The sequence below is a fragment of the Balaenoptera borealis genome (genome assembly GCF_965194805.1).
Source record: "Balaenoptera borealis genome assembly, chromosome: 1".
Classification (NCBI taxonomy): domain Eukaryota; kingdom Metazoa; phylum Chordata; class Mammalia; order Artiodactyla; family Balaenopteridae; genus Balaenoptera; species Balaenoptera borealis.
This window is the reverse complement of record NC_138860.1, coordinates 131,822,619-131,842,746: the sequence shown is the minus strand read 5'-3', so window position 1 is coordinate 131,842,746 and position 20,128 is coordinate 131,822,619. Positions and strand designations below refer to the sequence as shown.

General features: G+C 33.5%; 1 long non-coding RNA gene across 2 annotated transcripts in view; it reads left to right on the top strand.

Moving 5' to 3' along the window:
* LOC309613425 overlaps positions 1-20,128 on the top strand; it is a 168,405-nt gene that overhangs the window by 8,036 nt on the left and 140,241 nt on the right. For both annotated transcript variants that reach the window (XR_014235717.1, XR_014235718.1), the window contains exon 2: positions 13,427-13,618. This is a non-coding gene — a long non-coding RNA (uncharacterized lncRNA). The remainder of the gene's footprint in view (positions 1-13,426; positions 13,619-20,128) is intronic.

The following is a 20,128-nucleotide window of genomic DNA, read 5'->3' as shown; positions in this document are numbered from 1 at the left end:
AGACAGTTTTAGAGTGGAATAACTTAAAAGGACTATACGAAATACCCTTCCAAATTTATAAAAGCCACACGTATTCATGATATATTTTTTTTTTTGTTCTGACAAACAGCATACTTTTCACAATAAACCTTCAGAAAGTGCATAAAATACGAAAGTGCAGCTTAGACAAGTATTAAAGTTAACATCTACTTGATTCCACCCAGATTAAGAAACAGAAAATTAAAAAAAAAAAAAAAAAAAAGAAACAGAAAATTGCCAGTATCCCAGAAGCCTCTGGAAGCCCTTCCTCGATGACAACCCCAATTTTCTCCCCTAAAAGTAACCACTATGAGGTCCTCCTTTCCTCATTTTCTTTATATTTTTACTACTTAGTTTTGCATTCTTCTGAAACAACGACTTGCTTTTCTACATACTCATACAAAGTCATATCAATCATACAATATGTAATTATACAGTATATCCTTTTTTGTATCTGAACTCTTTTGCTGAATATCATATTTTAAGATTCCTCTGTGCTGTTGTGCAACTGTTTGCCCTTCATTTTTGTATCTATGTAGCTTTGTATAGTATAAATATACAATTATATATTCATTCATTATATTGTTGACAGACATTATGTTTTACATTACTTGTCTATTATAGACAATGATGGCATGAACATTTTTGGACATCAGTGCTGAAAACTTCCCCCAGATTGTATAAAACTGGCCTGCAAGGTTGTTGGGAACCAGAGAGCGAGACAGAGACAGAGACAGAGACACTTATTTTAAGGAACTGACTTATTGTGAAACTGGCAAGTTCAAAATCTGCAGGCTAGGCAGGCAGGCTGGAGACCCAGGGAAGGTTTGATGTTGCAGCTTGCATCTGTAGACAGTCTAAAGACAGAATTCCCTCTTCTTCAAGGAACCTCAGCCTGTTTGGTTTAAGGCCTTCAGTTGAATGAGTCCAACCCACATTATGGAGGGTTATCTGCTTTACTCAAAGTCCACTGATTTAAATGTTAGTCTCATCTAAAGAATAACTTCACAATGGCATCCAGAGTGGTATTTTAACAAATATCTGGGTACTATAGCCTTTTCAATTTGACCCATAAAATCAACCATCACACTGGTTTACTTCCAGTTAACTGCTATGTTGGTGGGTTAACTGCTTCCTCATCTCAGCGTAAAGTAAGAGGTTTTATTAAGATACCAACCCTTAGCTGTCCCATACTCTTTTTTCTCACCCCAATCTTTTGAAACTGACAAATTTTCAAGTGAGTCTTAACTATAAATTCTCTTGGTGCTTAGAATCAAATATATGAGATTAAGAAAACTTCTTTTTCCTTAAGTCGTATTAAATGAGGGATATCATCAGAAAAAAACTTATTTTGTTGTTGTTGATAATGTTATCTGTATTTGTTTTAATCACAGACCTTTAAAAACTTTGCTGTTTGACACTGTATCAAAATTGTAATAGCAGGCAAACCAACTTAGAAAGGAACAAATCAGAATGCTGAAGCATCACTACTTTGAACTAATAGACCCACTTCTGTTAGGGCCAATCAAATCCTATGAATTGAGTGTATTACTCATGCATTGTTCTGAAAGACTGTATTTCCAAATAGAGCATTCTCTTGCCCAGCAAGTTTACTAAGATCAGCTTTATCTTTCAGTCAGCCTTATTATCTTATCAACACCAGTCTCTCAGTCACCTCTAGAATTTGAACCACCACTAACTAGTTTGTTCTCCATTGCTATTATTTTGTCAATTTGAGAATGTTATATAAATGGAATCATATAGGATGTGTCCTTTTGAAGATGACTTTTATTTACGCAGCTTAAGGCCCTTGAGATGGATCCAGATTATTTCTTGTATCAATAGTTTCTTCCATTTAGTGTTGAGTAGTCATGGAATGTATGTACCACAATTTGTTTAACCATTCACCTATTTTAGGACATTTCAGTTATTGCCAACTTGGGACTATTACAAATAAAACCACTATGAATAATCATGTCCAGGCTTTTGTGGGGACTTATTTCCATTTCTGTGGAATAAATAATCAGAAATGTAATTGTGAGGTCATGTGGTAAATGTCTGTTTAGTTTTTTTGTTTGTTTGTTTAAAAAACTTCCAAACTGTATTGCAGAGTGGCTCTACTGTTTTACATTCCAACAGCAGTGTGTGAGAGATCCACTTTCTCCACATCCTCACAGCATTTTGTATTATCACTATTTTACCTCTTCTGATAGGCTTATAGTGATATTTAATTCACTGTGATTTTCATTTCATATTTCATTTCTTGTGATTTTCATTTCACGTTTCATTCATCGTGGCTTTGATTTGCATTTTCCTAATGACTAATAATGTTGGATATCTTTTCATGTACTTATTTACCATCCTTGTAATCTCTTCAGTGAAATGTATCTTCATGTCTTTTGCCCATTTTCTAATTGAATTGTTTGTTTTTCTTACTGTTAGGTTTGAATTTTTAAAAATATATTCTGGATATGAGTCCTTTATCAGATATGTGGTTTGCAAATATTTTCTCCCAGAATCTACTTTTCTTTCTTTTTGTTCCTGTTTTTTAAAAAATTGGTTTATAACATTATATATTTTATGTATATAATCTTATGACTTCTGTGTGCACTACAGTGTGCCCACCATCAAAGGTTTAGTTTCCATCCATCACCATACAGTTGACCCCAGTGATGTATTTTGCTCTCCCGCCACATCCCTTCCCTTCTGGTAACCACTACTGTGTTCTCTGTAACAATGTGTTTGTTTTTATTTGGTTGGGTTTGTTTATTTTATTTTTTGTTTATATTCTACATATGACTGAAACCATGTGGTGTTTGTCTTTCTCTGTCTGACCTATTTCACTTAGCATAGTACCCTCTAGGTCCATCCATGTTGTTGCAAATGGCAACGTTTCATCTATGTTATGACTGTATGACTGAGTAGAATTTCACTTTATATATATATATATATCTCACATCATTTTTATCCATTCATTTGTAGATGGGCACTTAATGTTTCCATATCTTGGCTATTGTAAATCATACTGGAGTGGATATAGAGGTGCATGTATCTTTTTGAGTTAGTTTTTTTGTTGTTGTTTTGTTTTCTTTGGATAAATACCAAGAAGTGAAATAACTGGGTAATAAGTTTTTGAGGAATCGCCATGCTGTTTTCCATAGTGACTACACTAATTCATAGTCCCACCAATGGTATATGAGGGTTCCCTTTCCTCCACAGCTTCTCCAACATTTGTTGTGTGAGGTGATATCTCGTGGTTTTGATTTGCATTTCTCTAATAATTAGTGGTGTTGAACATCTTTGCATGTGCCTGTTTGCCATCTATATGTCTTCTTTGTAGAAATTTGTATTCAGCTCCTCTGCCCATTTTTTAATCAGATTGTTTTTTGTTGTTTAGTTGTGTGAGTTCTTTACATATTTTGGATATTAACCTCTATCAAATATATGATTTGCAAATATCTTCTCCCATTCAGTAGGTTGTCTTTTTGTTTTGTTGATTGTTTCCTTTGTTTTATAGAAGCTTTTTAGTTTGATGTAGTCCCACTTGTTTATTTTTGCTTTTCTTTCCCTTGATTGAGGAGAAACATCCAGAAAGATACTTCTAAGACTGATGTAAGAGCATATACTGCCTATGTTTTCTTCTATGAGTTTTCTGGTTTCAGGTTTTATAATCAAGTTTTTAACCAATTTTGAGTTGATATTTGTGTATGGTGTGAGATAGTGGTCTAGTTTCATTTTTTTTTGCATGTGGTTATCCAGTTTTCCCAACACCATTTATTGAAGGACTATTCTCTCTCCCTTGTATTTTCTTTGCTCCTTTATCATAAATTAATTGTCCATATATGTGTGGGTTTATTTCTGGGCTCTCAGTCCTATTTCATTGATCTCTGTGTCTGTTTTTCTGCCAATAAAATGTTGTTTTAATTACTATAGATTTGTCATATATTTTGAAATCAGTGAGTGTGATACCTCCAGCTTTGTGCTTTATTCTCAGGAATGCTTTGGCTAGTCAGGGTTTTTTGTGGTTCCATGTAAATTACAGGATTTTTTTTTTGGTTCTATTTCTATGAAAATTATTATTGGGATTTTGATAGCGATTGTATTGAATCTGTATTTTACTTTAGGTAATATGGACATTTTAACAATGTTAATTCTTCCAATCCATAAGCACAGAATATCTTTCCATTTCTTTGTGTCTTCTTCAGTTTCTTTCAACAATGTTTTATAGTTTTCAGTGTATACATCTTTCACCTCCTTGATGAAATTTATTCCCAGATATTTTATTTTTTTGTTATGATTGTAAATGAGATTGTTTTCTTAATTTCCTTTTCTGCTTGTTCATTGTTAGTGTACAGAAACACAGTGGATTTTTATGTGTTCATTTTGTACCCTGCAACTTTATTTGTTTACTATATATCTAATAGTTTTTTGGTGGAGAGTTTAGAGTTTTCTATATATAAAGTCATGTCATCCACTAACAGTGAAAGTTTTACTTCCATCTTTCCAATCTGAGTACATTTTATTTCTTTTTCTTGCATAATTCTTCTGGCTAGGACTTCCGATACTATGTTGAATAAGGTTGGTAAGAGTGGGCATCCTTGTCTTATTGCCGATATTAAAGGGATATCTTTCACTTTTTCACCATTGAGTGAAACTGTGGTTTTATCGTATCTGGCCTTTATTATATTGAGTTATGTTCCTTCTATAGCCGTTTTATTCGGAGATTTTATTTTAAATGGGTGTTGAATCTTATCAAATGCATTTTCTGCATCTATTGAGATAATTATATGACTTTTATCCTTCATTTTGTTAGTGTGGTGTATCATGTTGATTGACTTGCAGGTGTTGAACCATCCTTGCATCCCTGGAATAAATCCCACCTGTTCATAGTGTATGATCTTTTTAATATATTGTTGTTTTTAGTTTGCTAATATTTTGCTGAGGATTTTTGCATCTGCATTCATCAGAAATATTGGCCTATAATTTTCTTTTTTTTTCAGTTGTCTTTGTCTGGTTTTGTTACCAGGGTAATGTTGGCCTAATAAAATGAGTTACGAAGTGTTCCTTCCTCTTCAACTTTTGAATTCTCCTTTGATTTTTTCATTGATCCAATAGTTTTCAGTAGCATGCTATTTAGTATACACAAATTTGTCATTTTCCAGCTTTCTTCTTGTAGCTGATATCTAGTTTCATACCACTGTGATCTGAAAAGATCTTTGAAATGATTTCAATCTTAAATTTATTGAGACTTGTTTGTGTCCCAGAATATGATCTATCCTTGAGAATGTTCCATGTGCACTTGAGTAGAATGTGTTTCTCCTTCATATCTAAATGATATCTTCACTCTATAAAGTATTTTTGTCTGACAGTTGTTATCTTTCAATATAGTGAGTATGTCAGTTCACTCTCTTCTGGTCTGTAGAGTTTCTGCTGAGAAATCTGCTGATAGCCTAATGGGGGTTCCTTTGTAGGTTACCATACTTTTTTCTCTGGCTGCCTTTAAAATTCTTTCTTTGTCATTAATGTTTGACATTGTTAACATAATGTATCTTGGAGCAATTATTTTTGCCCTGAGATAATTAAGAGTTCTCTTAGCTTCATGAACTTGTGTATCCTGTTCCTTCTCCAGGTTTGGGAAGTTCCTAGCTATTATTTCTCTAAATAAACTCTCTGCTTCTTTCTCCCTCTCTTCTCCTGGAAGCTCAATGCCCTAATGTTGCCCTTCCTAATAGAGTCACTATTTTCTCATAGAATTTCTTCCTTTTTAAATTTTTTAAAAGCTTTTAAAGATTGTACTCTATTTATAGTTATTATAAATTATTGGCTATATTCCCTGTGTTGTACAATATAGCTTTGTAACTTATTTTATACATAATATTTTGTACCTCTTCCTTTTTTTTTAAGATATTAATTCTCTCTCACCTAGCTGTACCATTTCTAGATTTCTGTATTCGAGCTCACTAATTCTCTCTTCCACATGGTCTGCCCTATTTTCAGTGCTTTCTAATTCATTCTTCATTTTGTTTATTGAGTTCTTCAGCTACAGAATTTCTTCTTTGTTCTTTTTAGAGTTTTTATCTCTCTGATAAAGTATTCCTTTTGTTTATTCATTTTATTCCTAAGTTCATTGATCTTTCTGTTTTCTTGTAGCTCATTGAGTTTCTTCATGACAGCTATTTGAATTCTCTGTCAGTAGATCACAATATTCAGTGACTTGAAATTCAGTTTCTGGAGATTTACAGTTTTCTTTTGTGGTGCTGTGCTACTGTGCTTCTTCATGGTGCTTGATGAGATGTTCCTTTGCTGGTGAATTTGAAATAGTGAGCACCTTTCTTCTTGAAGCAAAGCTTTTCTTTTCTTTCTTTCTTTTTATTTTTTTATTTATTAATTTTTTTTTTAACTTGATTCTAAAGATTTAACAGGTTAGTAATTAGAGGCCTTTCTTCTTTTTCCAGTAGGTGCCGCTATAGCACAAGCTTTTAGTTTCTTCTACCTGAGCTTTCTCAGGTTATATTTGAAATGAGGCACTTTCCACCCTCCATGCATCTGTAAGAGGTGTCACCTGATGCCCTTGTTGTCCCTGCTTGTGCCTTTGGAATTATTGGTACCTTGGTGTTGCTGGTACAACTGACAACATCTTCTGGGGACTGGGATGGTGGGTGCCTCCACCATGTCTGGGGTCTCCTGGATGGCAGGCTCCACTGCCACAGTGGAAAGGGGAGGGTGAAGTTGGGGTTGCAAGTATGTCTTCTGTGACCAGGGTTGTCTAGTTTTTGGGCGCCACCACTGTGGGTGGTGGAGGAAGAGCCACAGGCACCTCCACAACTGGAGAGACAGAGTCGTAGGCCCCACTGCCACTGCTATCTGATTCCCTGTGGTCAGGAGGCCAGTGACATGTGCACTGTCTCCCCTGATGCTACTAGGTTCTCTGGGACTGTGGGCTCAACCTCTGTGGCAGAGGGTCTCACAGACACCCTCTCCACTGTTCCTATGTGTTCCCCTCCATTATATGTTCCAATCCACCCACTCTTACATGTTCAGTTGTGTGCAATTCTCTGGTGTCCTGTTGTTTGGTGCAGAGGTACTTTTGTTGAGTTATGATGTTTTACTGGTTGTAGATTGAAGAGGATAGACAAAGGGAGCATCTCAAGCCAACATGATGCTGCCATCGCTCTGTACTTTTCATCTTCTTAATAAAGATTTTCATAAAGCAAAAGTTTTTTTTATTTTAATGAAGTTTAGCTTATTATTATTTTTGTAATTGTATGGATCCTACTTATGGTATTATATCTAAGAATTCTTACCAAGCACTAGGTCCTAAAGATTTTCTACTGTTTCCTTCTAAATGTTTTTTGGTTTTTCAGTCTGTATCTATGATTTGAGTCCATTTTTATACAAGGTGTGAGGTTTAAGTCGAGTAAGGTTCTTTTTTAAAAAAATTTGCTTGTTTATAGTAAATTACTGCAACACCATTTGTTAAAAAGGCTATACTTCCCACATTGAATTCTTTTTGTACCTTTTAAAAAAATCAGTTCTGTGGGTCTATTTCTGGGTTCTCTATTCTGTTCATTTGATCTATGTATCTATCCCTCCACCATTATTATTATAGCTGTTTAAGTCTTCAAATGAAGCACAGTGATTTCTCACTTTATTCCTTTTTATCAAAAATTATTTTAACTGTTCTAGTTCCTTTGCCTTCTTATATACATTTTGGAATAATCTTGCATATATGTACACAAAAGTTTTAGGATTTTGATAAGAATTTTGTTAAAACTATGTATCAATTTGGAGGGAATTGATCTTTTTACTGTATAGAGACTTCCAATCCACGAACATGGCATATTTCTCCATTTTCTTAGACCTTCTTTGAGTTCTTGCAACAACATTGGCTAGTTCTCAGCACACAAGTTCTTTGTTTAATTAGATTTATATCCAAGTATTTTGCTTTTATTTTAAACAATTTAACGTGACATTGCATATTTAATTTCAGTTTCCACATATCCATTGTTAGTATATGGAAATACAATTGATTTTTAAAAATTTTAACCTTGTATGCTGTGACTGAACTCACTTATTCTAAGAAGTTTATTTTTTACATTTCTTGGAATTTTTTATATAGACCATTATTTTGTCTACAAATAGGGATGACTTTCAGCTTTATTTCTTTCTATCCAATCTGTATATCTTTCATTTATTTATTTTGCCTTATTTTAATGACTAGGACTTTCAGTACTATGATAAATTGCAGTAGTGAGTGTGGACATCCTTCCCTTGTTCCCAATCTTTGGGTGAAAGCATTCAGTCTTTCACCATTAAGTATGATATTAGCTGTAGGATCTTTTTGGTAAATATTCTGTATCAAGTTGAGGAAGTTCTACTCTATTCTTAGTTTTGTGAAATATCACAAATTGCTGTTCAATTTTGTTGAATGCTTTTTCTGCATCAATTGATGTATTGAGATTTTTTTTTGCAGTCTATTTATATGGAGGATTACATTGATTGATTTTTGAATATTGACCAAACCATTTTTCTATTGTTCTATAAAATGTTAGAGGGATGTTATGGTTTCCAACTATAATTTTAGATTTGTCTATTTCTCCTTTTAGTTCTATCAGTTTTTGGTTAATACAATTTAGAGCTCTGTTGTTGGAATTGCTGTATTTTTTTAATGGATTGGCACTTTTCTCCTTAAGTAATGTTTCTCTCTGCCTCTCTGTCCTTGGTGATTTTCTTTGCTCTGGTGTCTACTTTATTTGATGTGAATAGAGCCCCTTCTTTTGTCTGATTCATGTTTGTATGGCATATTTTTCTTTCTTTTACATTCAACCAACCTATTTTATTACATTCAAAGTGACTTTCTTACAGAAAATATATAGTTGGTTCATTTTTTTTTAATCCACACTATTGATCTATATTGTTTATTGATGCATTTAGACCATTTAATTTACTTATTTACAAGTCAGGATAAATTCTTCTACTTTATTTTTTTTTGTTTTCTGTTTGATTCCTCTGTTTTTTTGTTTCTGTTTACATTTGCCTGCCTTTCAGTGCGTTATTTTTCACTTTCTAGAATAGCATTTTGATTTAGTATAATATTTTTTAGTTTATTTCTTTGTATACCATTTTAGTGGTTATTCGAGGTATTATATTTATATACCAAATTTGTCACAGTCTACTAATTTCAACATCTTACCATTATAAGCTAAGTGTAGAAAACTTACCTCCCTTTAAATCCATTCAGCTTCCCCATTTATAGTATAACTGCCTTAAGTATTTTTTCTACATACATTGAGATCAACATCAGATGATATTATGTTTTGCTTCAACCATCAAAATAATTTAGACAACACAAGATGAGAAGGAAAATTTATTATTTTTACCCATGTATTTGTTCTTTCTCTTGTTCTTTGTTCCTTCCTGATGGCAATAAATTATCTTTTTTTTCTTTTTTCATCTGAGAATGTCTTGATTTTCTCTTTATTCCTGAAGTATATTTTTGCTGGTGATAGAATTCTAAGTTGACAGTTCTCTACTTTTAGCACTTGAAAAATGTGCCACTTCTTTCTGGACTCCATGGTTTCTGATGAGAGATCCACTTTCAGTCAAATTGTTTTTCTCCTAGAGGCAAAGTGTTATTTTTCATGTGCTATTTTAAAAATAATTTATTTTGTCTTAGCTTTTGAAAGTTCTACCGTGATTTGTCTTCTATGAATTTTGTGGGGCTTGACCCTTTTGGGGTTTGCTAAGTCTCTTGAACCTGTAGGTTTATGCCTTATGCCAAATTTGGGACATTATCAGTCATTATTTCTTCAAATATCTTTTTAGTACCACCGTCTTTATCCTGTGTTTCTGAGACCCCCAATGATATAAATGTTAGATCTTTTGTTAAAATCCCACAAGTCCTTAAGGGTATGTTTTATATTTTTGTTTTATTTTTCCAGTGTATTTTCTCTCTGTTGAACAGACTAGGTAATTTATATTCTACATTTGAGTTTATTGATTCTTTACTCTGTCCTCTCCATTCTTCTGTTGAGCCCATTCTTTGAGTTTTCAATTTAGGTTATTGCATTTTTTTGTTCTAAAATTTCATTTTAGGGAGTTCCCTGGCAGTCCAGTGGTTAGGACTCCGCTTGTTCCCTGATGAGGACGTGAGTTCAATCCCAGGTCGAGGAACTAAGATCCCACAAGCTGCACACACGGCATGACCGAAAAAGAGAAAAAAAAATGTTTTTTCATTAAAAATAAAATAAAAATTTTGTTCTTCTTTGTATCTTCTATTTCTTTGCTGAGACTCTGTTTCTTTGTTGAGACTTTTTTTTTTCATTTATTTCCAGCATCTTCTTCATTGTTTATTGGAGCATTTTTATGATAACTGCTGTAAAATCCTTTTCAGATAATTCTGACATCTGTGTCATCTTGGTGTTGATATCTGTTGATTTCTTTTTCTCACTCAAGTTGAAGTTTTTCTGGTTCATGGTATGTATGATGAATGATTGTTTTAAATTGAAAATTATTTCAGTATTATGAGACTCTGGAAATTATTTAAATCATGTTTTAGTAGTCTTCTTCTGTCACCTTTCCACTGGGGAAAGGGATACCACCTCTTTAGCGCCAGATGAGGGTAGAAGTCTTTGTTCCCACCTGGAACGGAGGTCTGGTATGAAATTTCAGGTCTCCACTAGTCCTCACTGATTACACTGGCTGGGAGGGGAGCAGTACCTTGTTACTACTCCCCACATGGCTTCCATGGACGCCACAGTGCGGGGAGTGGTAGTGAAATTTTGACCATCCATTAGGCCTCCTCTGACACCACCATAGCAGGGAGGGACAGGATATGTCACTACTGCCCAGTGGGGATGAAAATCCTGGCTCCTCAACTCAACTTTTTTTAATATCACCACTTTCCCCTCCCCACCCAGGCAAGGAAGGAGGTTTCGGAAGCTTTGTTGCAGCCTGGTGAGATTAGAAGTTTAGTCTCCTCATGGGCTTGTGCTGGCAAAAGTGGGATGGGGTGGTGATTATTGTATTTTGGTAGTATTTGGCCAGATTAGAACAATTATTGTCTGAAAGCTTTCTTCTTGCCAGGCTACCCCTTTTCTGGTACTTTGGCTAGAGAGAGCAGACTTTTGTTTGGCCTTTGTATTTGTCTTTGCTTATTGGCATTTCTGAGTTGCCAGCTTCTCTTGCACCCAGTCTGGTATGATACATGAAGCAAAAGGAAAACCCAGGGAACAACAGCCATGTGGCTCCTCAGGTCCTCAGCTTCATAACCATTCTGCCTTCTTTTCCCCACCTTGCAGAATTATCTTGTTTGTTTTATATATAATGTCAGTGCTTTTAGTGTACTTAGTGGGAAGAATAGGGAAAAGTACATCGAATCCATCTTTCCTGATGCATAACCCCATTAACTTTTTTTTCATTATAAATTTATTTTTTCTAGTAATCTCAACTTAGGTTTTGTCTCTTCTGTCTCAGAATGTTACTTGAACTGGGTTTACTCATTATCACCGTAGAATGTAATCTAATCTAAGTAATGTCGACAAGGGAAGAAAAATAAAAAACTTAAGGAAGAAAACTTTAGTGTGTGAACTTTAGTGTGAACTTTCTTAATCACAGAACTTCTCTGACCCACTAAATATTTCAAAACACCCAGGCTTGGTTTATATGATATCCATGAAATGGCTGTGTTTCTATCAATCTATATTTTTGTGTTTCTGTCACTATTGTTGATTGTCCATGAAACTTTGTGGCAATATAAGTAAAATAGAAAATGGCTACATATAGTGGAAAAACCTCATGGTTAGAAATGAAGAAAAAATCAAATTTGTCCTGGATGTAGTTAATTTTACATCAGTATTTTTAAGTTAAATGCTCAGTATAACTTGAATGAAAACTGAAAGAGAGGATGGGAGACCTCAGTTCTTATCAAGTTTTAACCACTAAATGGTGAAGGACCAAAGACAGATCTCTTTCCTTGGACTCCATTCCAGCTCTTGCACGGTAGGGGGACTGGAATAATATGTCATCTTTAAGGTTTCTTTCAGAATAATCGGATGGGGAATTCCCTGGCGGTCCAGTGGTTAGGACTCCGCGTTTCCACTGAAGAGGGCACAGGTTTGATCCCAGTCAGGGAACTAAGATCACACAAGCCACAGGGCACGGCCAAAAAAAATGCAGAATAATCGGATGAACTATATATGCTTACTGATTAAATAGTGTAGATTAATGCTACTTGATCACAAGTCATCTGAGTTCTTCTTGTGCCCTCAGTGCTTACTCTCCATCTCTCAATCCCTCTGGATATGATGACTGGACATGAGTTGTCCAGACAATTAGTTTCTGTTTTATTATTATTATTTAAATATTATAGTTAGAAAGAATACATCATTCAATCTAAGTGACATGTAAGGTCAATTTTTTTTTTTTCTTGGAGTATAAGGGAGAAATTTATTTGGACTATGACATGGGGATTTGTATACGTGGATAGATTATGAGTAATAGAGAGTCAAAGCTGGATTTACAGGATTTAAAGAATTAGAATTTCTACAGACATGTAATTTTGGTAGGAAAGAAAATGTTTTCCTTTTATCCTGGTACATATTCTTTCCTGGCATGCACATGCAAATGCATGGGTACCCACACACCCACATTATTAATAATGCAAGATATTTAAGAGACTGGCATTGGTTTAAAGAGAAGTTTAATGGAATTCATGCAAATATTTTTATAACTGAGACAAGTTTGCAATCTAAATGATATTTCTCCCCCCCCACACACACACAATTTCTACATGAGGCATGTAAATGATCAGGTCTTAGAACAAATAAAATTATGCTCTATTTCCATAATTATAATTCAGGGGCTACTCTTACACTTACACCAGTCAGTTTTAACTGGATATATAAGGTAAGATTTATCTGATGTCACTTATGGATAATTAAATTTTCCATTACCCAAAAAGCAAATTCTGATGCTATCAGGAACTCTTAATGATATTTAGTCCTGACTCCTCTAAGAAAGGAAAGAAGGGTTGTGGACAGACAATAGCAAAATTTCTTATAGTATGATTAGCTCATCTTTTTCCAAATGCTTTTTCTGTTGGCCATATTACCATTCAGAATCCAATTTTGGCATTCTCAAATGACTCATTTATCTGGATTACTCATATATAATGAGTGTGTTATTTTTCGGTGCAGGATCATAAGGCTTTTGGAGACTGAAACAAGCTTTATTTCATTATGACTGATGTTCTAATGTTCCACACAATTTTTATTGAAGAATGGAGGTGGCAGCAAGGAGGTGGTGATGGATTAATATCTACTATAATTATTTCTCAAATAATTGCTATTTATATTTGCCTTGATTCCACCTCACAAATGTATTTATTTCAAAAACATTTGTTTTCTAGATGATTAGTGATTTCACTAAATTGTCTTGTGACCTGGGACACTATTATCACTCTCAACTTTAAGAAGAGATTAAAGGGACTACATACAGTGGCCAAGTCAAGAAGATTTAAGGCAAAACAGATACAATGTATGAAAAAACATAATTTAAAACCCACCAGGAACATTCACTGAGGATTTATGTGCCAAATGTGGTAAGTTTTTTTTTTATTAACTCATTTTATATATTATTATTGGATATATTTGTATATTACATATATTTTACTTTGGAAAACAAACTACATGTTAAAAACAGAAGTAACTTACATTTATTTTAAAATATTTGTTAATCATAGATATAATGTAAAGCATTAAGTTATAAAACAATTTAATCAACAAAATTTTCTTTGTTTCAACATCGTTCTGAAACCTATTATTCTTTTTATTTTAGTTAAGTATAATAAATTTGTCATTATTGGATTTTCCATCATTAAGACCTTTAAAATATCTCAGAATTAATATTCTAAGTCTAAATGTTGTTCAAAATTATTTTGGTTAAGTCTATATTAAGCCCTAACAAAAAAAAAGAATAAATACTTAAAGTTTTATCTGCTGTTTGCCATTTACCAGCAAAAATTAATTGAAAAATCTTCATCTCCGTTCCACATAAAATGATGATTCTCTCTTGCCTTAATAATCTAACTGGTCTCTAACATTACTTTTTGCTTACCTACAATCTAATATTTCAGAGTATTTCTTATTTGAACACAAAAATTATCATGTTACCTCTTTTCTTAAACTTTTCTATGGCTTCACCTTTTATTGGGAGAAATACCAAATCCGTATCACAGTCTGCAGGCTACAGGGTATGATTCCTCTCTTCTTCACCAACTTCTCCATCATGGTCTATTAGTTGGTAGGACTGTCATAACAAAATAGCACAGACTGGGTGGCTTAAACAACAGAAGTTTATTTTCTCAGTTATAGAGGCTGGAAATCCAGTGCCAGTAAGTCTGATTTCTCCTGAGACCTCTGTCTTTGGCATGCTGTCTCTTGGCTTTTAGATGGATGGATGCCTTCTTATGGTGTCCTCTCACGACCCTTTCCTCTGTGTGCATGCATCCCTGCTATCTCTTCTGTTTCTTATAATGACACCAGTCATATTGGATTAGGGCCCCACCCTTATGACCTCATTTTACCTTAATTACATTAAAAGCCCTGTCTCCATTCCAAATACAATCATATTAGAGGTTAGGGCTTCAGCATATGAATGGAGGAAGGCACAATTCAGTCCTTAGCAGTCCATGCTCTATTAGGTCTCTGTCTTACTCTTGTATCCCCAGAGTCTATCGTATCTTACATGTAGAAGAGGCTCAAGAAATATCTGTTGAAAGAATCAGAGAATGAGTGCACTTAAATATTCAACGTGTAATATGCCTAAGCACTCTACATGTCTCTAGAAATAAGATGAAGACCTATTTTCACAGAGCTCAAACACACACACACACACACACACACACACCTACATAAAGTAACATGTAAACAAGTTTTAGTTGTTAGTTGCTAGGCACAGATTTTTCCACCTGTAAAATGGGCATATTTTCACTTCCAGAGGAAGAGCCCTAGACATACAAAGAAGAACTAGACATAAACAATCATTGCCCTTGAGAATGACTCTGGATGGACCAAGTTCCCACTCCAGTTCCTGTTCAGTGTGCCTTTGGTAGCTGTCCCAGTTTTGACCTAGGCTGACCTATGGGAGTCCAGTAGTTCTCTTTACGGGAATTTACTGCATTGGCATACCCTTTCCTATGTGGATCAAAGTTCTATCAGAACACACATATATATATCATTACCATTACCATTCAGAAATCAAAGGAAACTTTGGATGTACTGAGCCATCCTTCTTAGAAGTAAAGGGAAATTATAAATATTTTCATTTATCATTTATCATCATCATCATTATCATCATCTATCTATCCATATCATGTGCTTCTCTCTGAGCTTCTCCCTGAGCAATCAATCCAAGAGACCAAGATGGGATGCCTTTATGAACTAGCATCATAATTCTGTCATGCATAAATGGCTATACAGTCTATCTGTGATTCAGTGTGGGAGGGAACTCCTTGAATATCAGGAGGCAAGATCACTCTGAGAGCCATCTTGGAGGCTGGCAACTACATATGTTTATTTGAATTTATAAAATTAAGATCATTTTATAAATATTTTAACATATTAAAATATTTTAATTTATTCAACTTTTAAAGTCGTTAATATACTTTTAAATGTTATGTTTAATTCTAGAATAATAGTTCATTGTGTAGCTGTGGGCAATTGTGTAGTTATAATTATTTAACATATCTCCTATTATTGAAACATTTAGGATGTTTAATTGTTTGCCATTTTAAAACAACCAATGAGAAAATAGTGCCAAATCTTTACATAGAAATAAATTAAAATGTATTCTCAAAATGCATTACTAGAATTAGAGTCTCTGGGTCCAGTGGCACAAACCTGAATAAGTTTTGGATAATTGGAAAATTATTCTCAAAAAATTAGTTTTTATTTATTTTCCTATTACCAGAGAATTGTGGGTTATCTGTATTTTTTCTGATTTAATAATCAATGAATAGTCAATTTAAAATTAATATTTCTTTGATTACTAATTCTGCTGAAATTTTTTCATAAGCTCATTGATGATTCATATTTTGGGAAATGCATATATATATACATTCATATGCAAATATGCATAGATATACATATATATAGATTATTCTAAAGTTTTCTGTTTCACTCTTTTTAATGAATTCTTAGAATCATTAAAAGTATAAATCTTGTTTTTTAGTAAACTTTTTGTTAGAACAATTTTATATTTACAGAAAAATTGAGAAGATATAGTTTTTCTTATATTAACACCTTACATTAGTAGGATACATTTGTTACAATTAATGAGCCATTGCTGATGGATTATCATTAGTTAAAGTCCAGGTTTCCTTAGTTTTTACCTAACATCCTTTTTCTGCTACAGGATCCCATTTAGGATACCACATTAACTTTAGTTTTCACGTCTCCTAAGCTTCCTCTTTGCTGTGACAATTTCTCAGATTTTCGTTGTTTTTGACTACCTGCCCGGCTTTAATGAGTACTGATTGGGTATCTTGTAGAATGCTCTTCCATTGGAATTTGTCTGATGTCTTTTTTAAGGTTAGACTACAGTTATAGGTTTTTAATAAAAAGACTTCAGTGGCAAAGTGCCATTTTCATCACACCATGTCAAGGGTACATGTTATCAAAACGATTTATCACTGTTGATGTTGACCTTGGTTACCTGGCATAAGTGATGTTTGTCAGATTTCTCCACTATAAAGATTCTCTTTTTATTTATTTATTTTTTTAACTTTGTATAGTTCACACGAAAAGAACGAGAAATTATGCTTCTTTCATTGAGGGTAGAATATCTACATAAAACATTTCTAATTCTTCTGCATGGGAGATTTGATTCACCTCATTTATTTATTTACTTACTTATTCAATCATCAACATATATATTATTATGGGCACATAGATATTTGTTTTATACTTTAGATTATTACTTTATTTATTGCTCAAATTATTTGAGCTTTGGCCATTGGGAGCTCTTTCAGTGGATCCTTTGATTTACTTCTGTCAATCTAGGTGTTTTGTTTTTGTGTTTTCTGAAATTTTTTTTACATTTTGGCACTATTAGAGGTTCCAGACCTCTAGGTTCATCTTGTATATTTCCTGCATCAATACAAGAGGCAGGAGTTCTCCATGGAAACTCTTTTTTGGTTTGTTTAGTTGGGTTTTTTTGTTTTTTGTTTTTTCTTTTGTAGTTGAAGAATGGTATGAGAAACCAAGATATGGGTACTAGGTATCCTCATTTCTACCAGGGTTTTGTTTCTAGGCCCAATCAGCTGATGGAGCAAATAAATGTATGTGTCTATGATAGTTTATTTACCGTATGTATAAATATTTCTATTTGTAACAGTATATATATGTATATACATATATATTTTTTAACTAAGCATGAGTTCCTACTGATATCTCCAACTCTAATTCATTAACATATGGATCATTTTAACCTTTTCCTCTTAATTATCTAGTAATTCCCACTCCAAATAGTGAGAAACCTAGCTCCTACTGTCTGCCATTCAGTTACTTAATTGTTCAATCTCTGTATATATGTATAAAGATATCAGAATTGTTAGTCCATTCATCCATGGGAAACTGCTTTATTAACTAGAATGTAGGGCTTATGTGCACTTCTCTGGACTTTAGTTTTATAATTCCATTCATTTCCAAAGTTACTTAGGGCAACACCTTTTCCTCCTACCCTCTTCAGTGAGGTTGTTTCATACATTTGAAATAGCAAATACTTTTGTCTTTTGTCTTTTTCCATCCTGGGGTCCCTGGACTTCTTAAATGAGATTTTTTAAAATTTGCATACATTAACTTTCACATTTTGTGCTATAAAGTTCTATAGGCTTTGGCCAATGTGTAATATCATATATCCACCATTGCATTATCATACAAAATAGTTTTACTGTCCTCAAAATTCCTTTGTATTTCAACTATTTAATCCACTTCCAAACCTCTGGCAATCACTGATCTGTTTACTGTCTCTGTGTTTTCCAAATTCCAAAATGTTATGTAATTGGAATCATATAGTATGGAGCCTACTCACATTGCTTCTTTCATGTAGCAATGTGCTTTGACGGTTCATATGTGTCTTATTGTGGCTAAATAGCTCATTTCTTTATATGGATGCACCATAGTTTGTTTATCCATTCACCTATTAAAGGACGTCTTAGTTGCTTCTAAGTGATTTTGAATAGAACTGTTATAAACATTTGTGTGCAGGTTTTTATGTGGATGTAAAGTTTCAATTCATTTGGATAAATACCTAGGAGCATGATTGCTGAGTTTTAGTGTAAGACTATGTGCAGATTTATAAGAAACTGCTGAACTGTCTTCTGAAGTTGGTGTACCATTTTGCATTTCCACCAGCAACAAATCAGAGTTATTTTGGTTCTGCATCCTTGCCAGCATACAGTATTATTAAGGTTTTTGGGTTTTAGCAATCTAATAGGTATGAAGTGCTATCTCGTTGCTATTTAAATTTCCAATTCCCTAATTACAAATGGTGTTGAGCATATTTTCATGTCTTTATTTGTTATGTGTTTATCCTCTTTGGTGGGCTGTCTGTTCAGACCATTTTGCCCATTTTGATTTGGTTTGTTTGGTTTATTACTGTTGAGTGTTAAGTGATTTTTGTTTTATTTGGATACAACACCTTTATTATGCATGTGTTTCACAAATATTTTCTCCCATTTTGTGGCTTGTATTTTCATTCTCTTTACAGTGTATTTTTCAGAACAGAAACTTTTAATTTAATAAAGGCTAACAATTTTTTTTTCTTTCATGGATCATCTTTTGGTGTTGTATCTGAAAACTCATCACCAAACCCATGGCCACCTAAATTTTCTATGTTCTCTATTAGAATTTTTATATTTTTCCATTTTATATTTAGGCCTATGATCCATTTTGAATTCATTTTTATGACAGATATAAGGTTTCTTTCTTTCTTTCTTTTTCTTTCTTTCTTCCTTCCTTCCTTCCTTCCTGTCTTCCTTCCTTCCTTCCTTCTTTCTATACATATGAGGTCTGATTGTTCAGCAACATTTATGGAAAATATTTTCTTTCTTCATTGAATTGTCTTTGCCCAGTTGTCAAAGATCGGTTGACTGTATTTGTGTGGGTTTATTTCTGGGATCTCTATTCTGTTTCATTTATCTATATGTCCTTTTTTTTCACCAGTATCACCTTGTCTTGTTACCTGCAGCTTTATAGTAAGTCATGAAGTCAGATAGTGCAAATCCTCCAGCTTTGTTCTGTTTCTTCAGTATTGTGTTGACTTTTCTTTGTCTTTATTTCCCATATAAACTTGAAAATAAGTTTGGAAATATGTATAAAATAGCTTGCCAAGATTTGATTGCAATCTCATTGAATATATAGGTTAATTTTGATAGAGCTATCATCTTAACAATAATGCCTCCTCCACTCCATGAATACTGAGTATAAAAATAATGCCTTTGTTTGTCTGTCTTTGGTTCATGCAGTGATGTATTACTAGTAATTTATGTTATAGTTTATATTTATATGGTTTGATTTTGGAACTGTTAATATTTAAATTTATGAAGGGTTTTTTTTGGTGTATGAGTTAATGAAGGAATTAATCCTTTTGTTTTTGCTTCATACTCTGATCTGTAAATTCCTATTTATCAAGTGCTAATTTTTATACCCAAGAGGTGTCTGTGTTTTTCTTTTTAACATTGTTTTAATACTATGGTTTTTATAATGGTTTTTATAGTTATGCCTTTGTTACACTTTCTGATGGTTAGCAGGGCTGATACTCCATTGTTACTCTTTCATATCTAAAACATACTGGCCTAATTTTATGAAGTCCAGTTAGAATGTTAGAATCCTACGGTGTTATTTTTTATGGGAGTCTGAAAAATACTCTCTTTCTCCCCATTAAAATCCCTGCCTCCTCCAATCAATCACAAATTCTATAACCATTATAAGATAGTAATCTCTAGGCTCAAGGGGAGGGGCGGGTAGGAGGGAGGATGAGAGAAGACTGAGTAGAAACTTATGAATTACTAGCCATATATTCTGATTATAGTCTCCCAAGTTAGAGGTTT